Here is a 10,880-nt window from a genome sequence, read left to right as displayed (position 1 = left end):
GAGAGAGAGAGAGAGCAATAGCAAATATGGTGTCTTGGAGAGAGAGCGCGACAACGGTTGGGGTTTAGAGGGAGGGGGCAGTTACGAATTAATGATGAGTAGTATTGTCTTTTTGGTAACAATCATTGGAATGGGCTATGAGATAAGACTTTAATTTGAATGGGCTTTAGTTTTCAAATATTTGGGCATTAGGGCATTTTCTCTTTAATTTATAGAGGTTTCATTGTAATCATATATGTGGTTGCTCTAGGTGATTAATGTATGTCCAAGTCTTACATATATGAATGTATGATCGGATCGAAACGAAGATTTAATAAGATGATGATGATCCTTGTACAAGCGGATGATTTACGTCTGAAACTAGTTGTATTTTAGTTATAACAACTACAATAACTGATATTAACTTTCTTAGAAAAACTGCAATTTGTCCCACCAAGTCCAGTAAGAGCGAAAGTGATATCTTCTTATATAATCCTCCACTTCGTGGATGACACCAAGATGAGTAGATTACTCTAATGCGACTGATTCAGCGATTCTTGTCCATTTGAATGGTGAACCTAACATTATATTATGGGAAGTCAACTGTTTCGTTGGTCCGGCGCTATCATAACAGTTCATTAGACTTGGACTAAATACTTAACAGTTGCCTCTGTGAATTGGTCTTCGGTTTAAATCTGAACAACTGAAATTTGGCCAAAACTTGGAGTAAAGGACCAGCTGGCTTCAGGCTAATAAGAAAACTAAAAGACTAATTAATCATCCATCATATATAATAAGACAATGATTCATACCACAGGCCTGGGGAAGGGAGGTTGATGATGCAAGGAACTGCAGTAGTTGGTTAGAACGTTCGTTTCGTTCAGATTATTTTGTTATCTATTAATCACATATGGAACAATGCGATCTGGTTATTAGATAATCAAGTTGCAATCAAACTAGCAGAATTGCCAGGAATTAAGGAACATCCAAAATAATGAGAAATTTGAGAATGAGAAACTTGACAATTTCTTTGAGTAGAAATAGTACTATACCAATGATTATAAAAAAAAAATTAAAAAAAACAAGCAACGACTACACAGAATTGGACTGCTAGACTATTGATTTAGAAAATGTTGTAGTAGTTGACCCACATATGGTTTTTACTTTTTAAACTGAAAGCTCTCCATGAAAGATTACACAGCATTACATCTCAAAAAGCAGACAAAAACCTTTTCTCCTAGCACAGATATCATTTGTTCCAGAAACCCAGAAAAACAGAGGGCGAACAGCTCTATAAAGAAAAGAAATGGCAGAAAGTGCAGTGGCCTTTTTAGTTGACAAGCTCAAGTTGCGGATCGAAGGAGAGGCGAAACAGTTGTCAGGAATCAAAGCAGAGGTGAGGGACATGATTGATGAATTAGAGAGTATTCAGGCTTTCTTAAAGGTTGCTGATGCAAAGGAAGAAGGTGATCCTCAGCTCAAAGTATGGACCAAACGAGGAATTATTACCTGTACCCGGAACAGGGCTGAGGTGGTGTTCCCAACCAATGAGCCCAAGACATGTCTACTTTTTTTTAACACATCACTCACCTCAGTTAAAATCCGAGAAAACGGTGTTACTAGTCTGCCATTGTAAATAAACCTTCCAGGTTCATATGAAAGCTCAGTTCTGTAAATAAACCTTCCAGGTTCATATGAAAGCTCAGTTCTGTCCATTCTCCTTACACCCAAGTAGAACAAAGTTCCCACCAACAATTATATATTAATTTGTTCAATCTCATATTTCAAGCTTATGTTTTGGTTTACAGAGATTTGAGAGGAGAGAGAAAGTAGATATGAGTTTCCCTTTCTCCTTCGCCGTTAACTTCCGAGCACCACCGTGACCCACCTACTCACAGGCTTTCGACGAGTCAATTCCTGTCTCCGAGGTTGTCGGCGACGAACGGCGGGTCGGCAGGTTAACGAGGATGCAGAGCGGCAGCGGGGGTTGTTGAGTCGGCCCTTTACGACGTCGTTTTCATGTAGATTAATGATTATCTGCATTTCATCATTTTCGATTACTGAAGCTTGATCTGAATTCTCTGTTCGAAGACGACCTAGATCGACTTTGAGCTAGGTCCTCGTTGAGAGCGAAATACGACATCAAAAACCAACTCACGCCGATATACAGGTACCCAGAATTTTCTCTGGGCACCCAAGCTTTCTTGAGAATTAGAATCAGATTTAAAAAGAGAAGAGGAAGTTGTCTTCTATGTATTGGGATCTAAGATTAATTCCTCACCCACATATAAGAATTGTATATACGAGTCTGATGCCAGAAGCATAACCCCACCTGATTGTTGATCCATGATAATAAAATCAAGATGAATTCTTCTCCTCTTTCGGCAGAAGAAGAAGAAGACCAGCGTTGCATAAGTTTAAAGAATTTTACAGATTGACGCAGTTAACAGACTAACGATCCACGTAAGTCTTATTTATAATACTGTAAACGTGTCTTGGGCTCATTGGCTGAGAACACCACCTCAGCCCTGTTCCGGGTACAGGTAATAATTCCTCTGGACGAGACAAGTCAGAGAAGTGGCTAATGAGATCGAAGATGTCCTGGATAAATTCAGGCTGTCCTATTCCAATGATTCCCCGCCTGGATTCTCTACTGCACTTAACAAGCTTACTTGCTTCATCAAGACATGGAAAGCTTTCCATCAAACTGCTGCTGATATTGAAGACCTGAACTCCAAAGTCAGAAGCCTCTCAAAGGGACATCAAAGATACAAAGTTATTGACCAAGCTGGTCTCACCTCTTCTCTTTGGTTTGTTCAACAGGAGGCCCCCTTACTGGAAGCAGCAAATCTTATGGGGATCAGGGAGCAGCCTAAGAAACAGCTGATTGAGATGCTTATGAACCATGAACCAGGTCGCCAGGTGGTATCAGTGGTAGGGATGGGCGGATTGGGCAAAACAACCTTGGTAAAGCAAGTTTATGAGGACCCCATGGTTAGAAAACGCTTCAAGGTTCATGCTTGGATCACTGTTTCTCAGTCGGTCAATATGAACCAGCTCTTAAGACTCATGATTCATAACATTTTCCAAGTTATTCAGAAAACACCTGAGGAAGAGGTAGATAGCATGGAGAACAACCAGCTACAAGAAAGAATCAAAAAGTTGTTGCAGCAAAGTAGGTACCTTATTGTTCTTGATGATTTTTGGCACATAGATGCCTGGGATGACATCAAGCATTCAATGCCAGACAACAAACTTGGTAGTCGAGTAATGATCACTACTCGTAATCATGTTGTAGCACACGCCTCGGGGGAGCGAAGTATGGTGTACTGTTTAGAGCCCTTATCTGCAGAGGAGTCTCAGACTCTTTTATATAAGAAGACATTTCAGGCAGACTTATGCTCGCCAAACTTGAAGAACATTTGTGACCGCATCTTAAGCAAATGCGGAGGACTGCCCCTAGCAATTGTAGCAATTGGTGCTGTTCTAGCTGCGAAAGACGAGAAATATAGATCAATGGACTGCTGTTTGTAAAAATATTGGTGCCGAGATTCAGCACAATGATCAGCTTGACTATATCAAGAAAGTATTGTATCACAGTTTCAGTGATTTACCCTACCAGCTGAAATCATGTTTCTTGTATTTGAGCATATTTCCTGATCTCTACAAGATTGAGCGTATGAGATTAATCCGGTTATGGTTAGCTGAAGGTTTTCTGATCAAAATGGAAGGAATGACACCAGAAGAAGTTGCCGAGAGTTATCTTAAGGAGCTACTGGACATATGTTTGATTCAAGCAGCAGAAACAGCCATTGATGGGAGAGTTAAGTCATATCGTATACCCAATCTTCTACGAGACATTTTCATTTCGAAGTCCAGGGAGCAAAATTTTGCAGCAATAGAGAAAGAGGGAGATAGTGATACAATGTGGCCTGAAAAAGTTCGAAGACTATCGATAGTTAACTCGGAGCAGAATGTACGAATAAACAGGCCTCCATCTGCACTCCGCTCTTTGCTCGTCTTTGGGGCAGAAGGTTCACTTACTAACTTTTCCTTACCAAAATCATTTCCTAAAGGTATCCAGTTGCTTACTGTATTAGACTTGCAAGGAGCACACATAGAGGTCTTTCCAAAAGAGGTTGTCAAGCTGGTTCTTCTCAAGTTTCTTAGCCTGAGGGGTAGCATGGTGAAACAAATTCCAACCTCCATCAAGAATCTAAGACAACTACAGACTCTGGACCTTAAACACTCCCATGTGGTTGAATTGCCAGCTGAGATTTTGAAACTCAGGCAACTTCGCCATCTCCTGGTATATCGTTATGAAGTTGAGTCTTATGCACGCTTTAATTCCAAATATGGTGTTAAGGTTCCTGCAGGAATATGTGGCTTGCAAAATCTCCAAAAGCTGTGTAAAATCGAGGCAAACCAAGACAATGGTGCTTTAATGGCAGAGCTTGGGAGAAAGAACCAACTAAGGAGGTTAGGCATTCTAAAGTTGAGAAAAGAAGATGGATTAGCCTTATGTTTTTCGATTGAAAAGATGAAAAACCTTCGTGCATTGTCTGTATCTTCAATGGAGAAGGAAGAGGCAATTGATCTGAGCCATATTTCTTGTGCTCCTGAATTTCTTCAGCGGCTGTACTTGACCGGTCGTTTGGAAAACTTACCACACTGGATTTCTTCTCTTCAAAACCTGGTCAGACTGTTTCTAAAATGGAGTCGGCTGAAGGAAGATCCACTAGTACATCTTCAGGATTTACCGAATCTGGTACATCTTGAACTGCTACAAGTTTTTGATGGAGAAAGCTTGCATTTTAAGGCAGGAGGTTTTCCAAGTCTGAAGTTATTAGGCATTGATAAGCTGGATGAACTACAATCGGTGACCATAGATGAGGGCTCAATGCCTTGTCTAGAAAAGTTAATTATTCAGCGCTGCAAATCACTGAAGAAGGTCCCAAATGGCATTGAGCATTTAACAAAATTAAAGCTGCTTGAGTTTTTCGATATGCCAGATGAATTAATCATGGTACTAGATCCAAATGGTGGAGAAGATCATTGGAAAGTCGCTCGTGTTCCGGCAGTTTATTATTCCTATTGGAAAGGTGGGGGTTGGGATGTCTATTCATTAATCAAAGACAGGGATGAATTTCATCAAGGTGCTTCTGCCACAAGGAGGCTCGAACATAACACACTATGGAAGGTTTAGTTTTAGGTTCTGCTTTCATATACCTGTACAATCTTCTGGAAACAAGTTGTCAGGATTGAACTTCTATCAGTGAATTCGGATTGTTTATTTATTCTCTTGTAGTTTATTCAGAAGTCAGGACACTAACATTTAATCTCTAGTATTAGTAGAATACTAGTAGCTGAAGTCCCAATTCCTCTGTGTTTTTTTTTTAGTTGTAAGTTGTAACTGGTAAGATTTTATCACGTAGACGGTATAATTCTACTGTTAGGAAAGGAAATTCTGACACATGCAAAGAAATGTATCAGAGACTAGGGTTAGGCATTTAACCGAATGTGTGCAAAAAACAGACTGAGCCGAATCGAAAATCCGGATTGGATAACCGAACCAAAATATTTGGGTCAAAATAAGTAGTGAACCGATCCGAACCGGTTTAAATCAAATTTGATCCGGGTCAAGCTCTTAAACAAACCGAAAATGACCGAACCGACCCAAATTATATAATGTAGAATTGAAATTTGTTTAGTCTTTGTGGTTTGAAATTGATATATGTTCAGTCCTTGTGGTTTTATTTAATCTGAATAATCCATAAAATCACGATTTTTTATCCAAATGGTCTTTCTGTCAATTTTTTTTTCCGTTAAAGACATTGTAATTTTTAACGGCCACGTCAGCAATTTAACTGAGAAAATTGACGGAATGACCATTTGGATAAAAAATCGTGACTTTAAGGAGACCATTCAAATTAAAATAAAACCACAATGACTAAACATATGTCGACTCAAACCACAAGGACTATACAATATTTTACCCTATAATGTATATATAGATATATAATTTATATACATAAAACACTATTATTATTAGTAGATTTCATCTCTATAAAATTTATAGTGTACTCTCCCACATTGAATAAAAGACAAAGATCCTAACCTTAACACAATTTCTCATTCAACTCATTTCTCGGAGAAATCCGTTGGTGTAGAAAAGATTGGGAGTGCATTGGATTGCTTGTTGTACTTTAAGTTTATAAAAAAAACATGTTACTCAAGTCAAAAACTTGAAGTTCCACTTTACAATGAGATACTAGATGGGCCAAAAGCTTTTCAAATATGGGTCAAAAGCGAAGCCGACCCGAATCGATCAAAAATTCAAATGAGCCGAATATTAAGGTCAAAGGTTTTAAAATCTGGATTCGGTTGGAAAAAATCTTAAACCGAATAATTTGGTTTGGTTTTGGTTTCACCCTAAAACCGACTCGAACCGAAGATGCCTAGCCATATAGAGACTATGTATTAACTTCTTTTAATGAAAGGCAACACACTCTGAAGAAATGTATAAGAGACTAAGAAATAACAATCACATTAGTGCGCTTGTAAGAATGCTAAAAAAAGCTCAACCTCTTCAACAATAGTCTTGCAGATATAAACATGAAAATTCCAACTACTAAGAAGAGGAGGCCTTGCAGACTCTAGTTTAACATGTCTTGAACATATGATCATGGTTATGTTCCTCGCACATCCTTTCCTAATCGGGGAACTAACCTAGTACTCCAGACTTCACAAAAACACCAAACATCTAGATGGATTAGCTAGGCTTGAGATTTCAAGACCTTAGATGAATTCTAAAAATGGTAGCCTCTAATATTTCAAAAAAAAAAAAAAAAAAAAAAAACTTAAGCCAATTGGCCATAAACCAAAGATGTTCCAAATCATAGATCAAAAATCCGTTTGAAACCTCAAAATACTAATATGATGGATCAAATCTCAATGCTAATCAACCTCATATGGCAATGTCGAGTTAAATTATATGCTCCAATGCTATCTATCACAATTGTAGTTTACAGTTATGAAAACATTTTGCAAAGGACCAAATTTAATTTTGTAACTTGATGACTTGAAGATCAAGGTGATTTCTTAGCTATGCAAGTCAAAACAACAATCGAAGACCTAACCTCATGGAGGAAAAGACATACATAATATAAAACAAGAGAAACAAAATAAAACAACCCGAATAGATCCAAAAATTCAAATGAGCCGAATATTCATGTCAAAGATTTTAAAATCTGGATCGGTTGGAAAAAATCTTAAACCGAATAATTTGGTTTGGTTTTGGTTTCACCCTAAAACCGACTCAAAGATGCCCAGCCTTATAGAGACTATGTATTAACTTCTTTTAATGAAAGGCAACACACTCTGAAGAAATGTATAAGAGACTAAGTAGTAACTTCTTATTTCGGATTATATCTAATTAAGAAATCACAATCACATCAGTGCGCTTGTAAGAATGCTAAAAAAAGCTCAACCTCTTCAACAACGGTCTTGCAGATATAAACATGAAAATTCCAAATACTAAGAAGAGGAGGCCTTGCAGACTCTAGTTTAACATGTCTTGAACATATGATGGTTATGTTCCTCGCACATCCTTTCTTAATCGAGGAACTAACCTAGTACTCCAAACTTCATAAAAACACCAAACATCCAGATGGATTAGCCGGGCCTGAGATTTCAAGACCTTAGATGAATTCTAAAAATGGTGCCCAATAATGTTCATACGAAAAAAAAAAAAAACTTGCCGATTGGCCATAAACCAAAGATGTTCCAAACCATAGATCAAGAATCCATTTGAAACCTCAAAATACTAATATGATGGATCAAATATCAATGCTAATCAACCTCATATAGCAATGCCGAGTTAAATTATATGCTCCAATGTTATCTATCACAATTGTAGTCTACTGTTATGAAACCATTTTGCAAAAGACCAGATTTAATTTTGTAACTTGATCGCTTGAAGATCAAGGTGATTTCTTAGCTATGCAAGTCAGAACAACAATCGAAGACCTAACCTCACGGAGGAAAAGACATACATAATATAACAGAGAAAAGCGAGAAAGAAGATCCAGAGAGAGCATAACGGGAAAAAAGAAGAAGATTTTGGTGCCCCCCAATTTTTTGGGCCTGAGGCGGCCGCTACAAAAAATTAAGCCCAGGTATGATAGTCCCTAGAAACAAACATGCCCTCAATGCAACATGTAGGTCATCCAATCACAATATGGTTAGGGCTATGATAACAACCATTGAACCATACAAATTTGAGAGTTCGATAGAAAGATAGCTTTACTACACATGCAATTGGGTCATTTATCTCAAATGAAACTTACAATTCCCTATAGTTGAGACCAGCTAGAAACTACTACTTTTGATAAGATACATACTTCACAAGAATTTGTTATCATTCAAATATATATTTAATCTGATTATGCTATACACTCATATCTTCTAGACACACATATCATTAAGCCAATGTGATAATGACAAAAGAAGAACACTTTCTAACAAACAACCCAAATAAGAGAATGTCATTGATCGATGAAACGCTACAAATGTATGTGAAGTCTTTACTATTGTGCTGACCATGTATGGATCTCCCTAAGAAATGTGAGGGAAACCTAGTGCAACACACTAAGCCAAACACACTGTATCAATTAAATCCAAATAAGGATTCAATGAGGGAAGAAACACCAAAGTGGTTTATTCTAGTAGTGAGGCAAAATGAAAACATATAAAGAGATCGAGAGAGTGAAAATATCAAATGGAACAATAAAATGAAGGATTGAAACAAAAACTTCAATCCTTGGAGAAAAAAAAATTAAATCACACACTCACACAATGATTTGTTGACACAATGTAAACCTCTCTCGATGAAACGTCACTGCGAGACTTTTAAAGTAGTCCACACTTATCAAATCCACTACTGTTCAAATAGAGTAAAAATCAGATGGTTCAACACAATCACTTTTACAAGTACTTCATAACAAACTTGATATTACAACTGATGAAGTTATTCCAACTAATAAGTTGAATTCAATATGAAGGAACTAAACACGCCTTCAAGTTGCTATTTAAATCCACTGATCTCAATCACAATGATAATAAAAGATGCAATGAATATGAGCACAAGTATAACAATGAGTTTTTCAAAAAGTTTTGCAGTCTATCCAGCAAACGAAGCAAAACAAGTTTTAGCACAAAAACTCAGTGGTATGCGAAATGAATTTGAGGCCCCTCAATCGGATCCTCATTAATCACTGATTGAGATACATGCACAATGAAACTTATTTAAAAATCAAATCCGTTAGAAAAGATAGGATTTTCCAAATTAATTTTCATATCAGATGTTCATTAGCTTTCCTAAATAATCTCTAAAGATATTTAGTAAATCTAATAACAATGACAACTAATCTTTTCAGTTGATCATGATATACATGAGATGCATTTTGCCTTTTGTAATCGATATCAGTTTTACTGCAATTCTCCCTTGGACTTTGCTTCTCCTACTTTGACCAGGAATACTCTCTTTTGCTCTTCTTAGGTTGAACATGAATGACAGATACTTATGAGGAGACTTACAAGCAGTTGGAAAGAGGACTATTGCCGGATTCCGGTCACCGGTGACTCAGTTACTGACCCCCAATAATCGGGTACTGACCCCAATAACTTGGTTACTGACCCCCAATAATCAATTACTGACCCTTACTAACTGGGTTACTGACCCCTAATAATCAGTTACTGACCCCTAATAATCGGGTACTGACCCTAATAATTTGGTTACTGACCCCCAATACTTAACTTATTAAGTTGTTGACCCTTAATAATCGGATTACTGACCCCTAATAACTTAATTACTGACCCTAAAATAATCAGCTACTGACTCCTAATAATCAACTTATTTCTCCTATCGCCGGATTCCGGTCATTGTAAACTCAGTTACTGACCTCCGGAACTGAGTTACTTTGATCACCGGCCGCCAGAACTGAGTTACTGACCCCTAATAACCAGGTAATGATTCCATAAAAGGCTACTGACTCCGGATAACTCAATTACATACTGATCCTCAGTAATTGTGTTACTAACGCCCAGTAATGTGCAACTGATCCCAATAATCATGTTAAAATATACTTGATGTTCAAAAATCACTCTATTATGATTTCTAAACTAAAAATTTGTAAAAAAAACAGTGTATTACATCAAATCTTTCTCATCTCATCTTTTTGTGGACAAATAATCCTCTAAATCCTTTTAACATCGGCACTATTTACTCAATTACTCACACTTAGATAACAAAGTTATGCTTAGAGGCTATCATACCAATAAAGGAAGCAAAAAGCCGAAACACAGAACACGTCCTTTTGGCTTTTTGGTGGCCGACGAATGTGAGTTCAGACCGACGAACTTGCTCGGGATCCTTGTCACCGCATATGTGACGTCAATGACCTGTTCCTCAACATCCAGCTGTCATCGTAATCATCATCTTGTTCTAAATCATTCACTGAAACCCAGCCTTTCGAACTCGATCTGTACATGACGTTCTCCGACATCGTCGTCGTCTGCCCGGCACCATTGACTCACGTCGGAGCACGGGGCACAGTGCTTTGAGATGAGGGAGCCGAGGCGGTGCGGGTGGAATAGAAGAGACCTCAGTCTGAACCTCTCACGACAGAGATGGAGGAGATGGAAAAATCTCTGAAAGAGGACTAGTTGGAGATGGAGGAGATGTGGCGGTTAGGTCAAGCGGTGACGATGACCGAAGTGAGGGATCTAGCCTCGCGCCGGTGCTTCGCCGGCGACGTGATTCACGTCTGTGAGAGAGAGAGAGAGAGAGAGAGAGAGAGAGAGAGAGAGAGAGAGAGAGAAGAAGAAGAAGTAAGTAAGTA

General features: G+C 38.1%; 1 pseudogene; it reads left to right on the top strand.

Moving 5' to 3' along the window:
* Positions 1-1,285: 1,285 nt before the first annotated feature.
* On the top strand, positions 1,286-5,185 carry LOC101292512 (annotated as a pseudogene).
* Positions 5,186-10,880: the final 5,695 nt, after the last annotated feature.

This window comes from Fragaria vesca, linkage group LG5 (genome assembly GCF_000184155.1).
Source record: "Fragaria vesca subsp. vesca linkage group LG5, FraVesHawaii_1.0, whole genome shotgun sequence".
Classification (NCBI taxonomy): Eukaryota; Viridiplantae; Streptophyta; class Magnoliopsida; order Rosales; family Rosaceae; genus Fragaria; species Fragaria vesca.
This window is presented reverse-complemented; position numbering and strand designations above follow the sequence as displayed.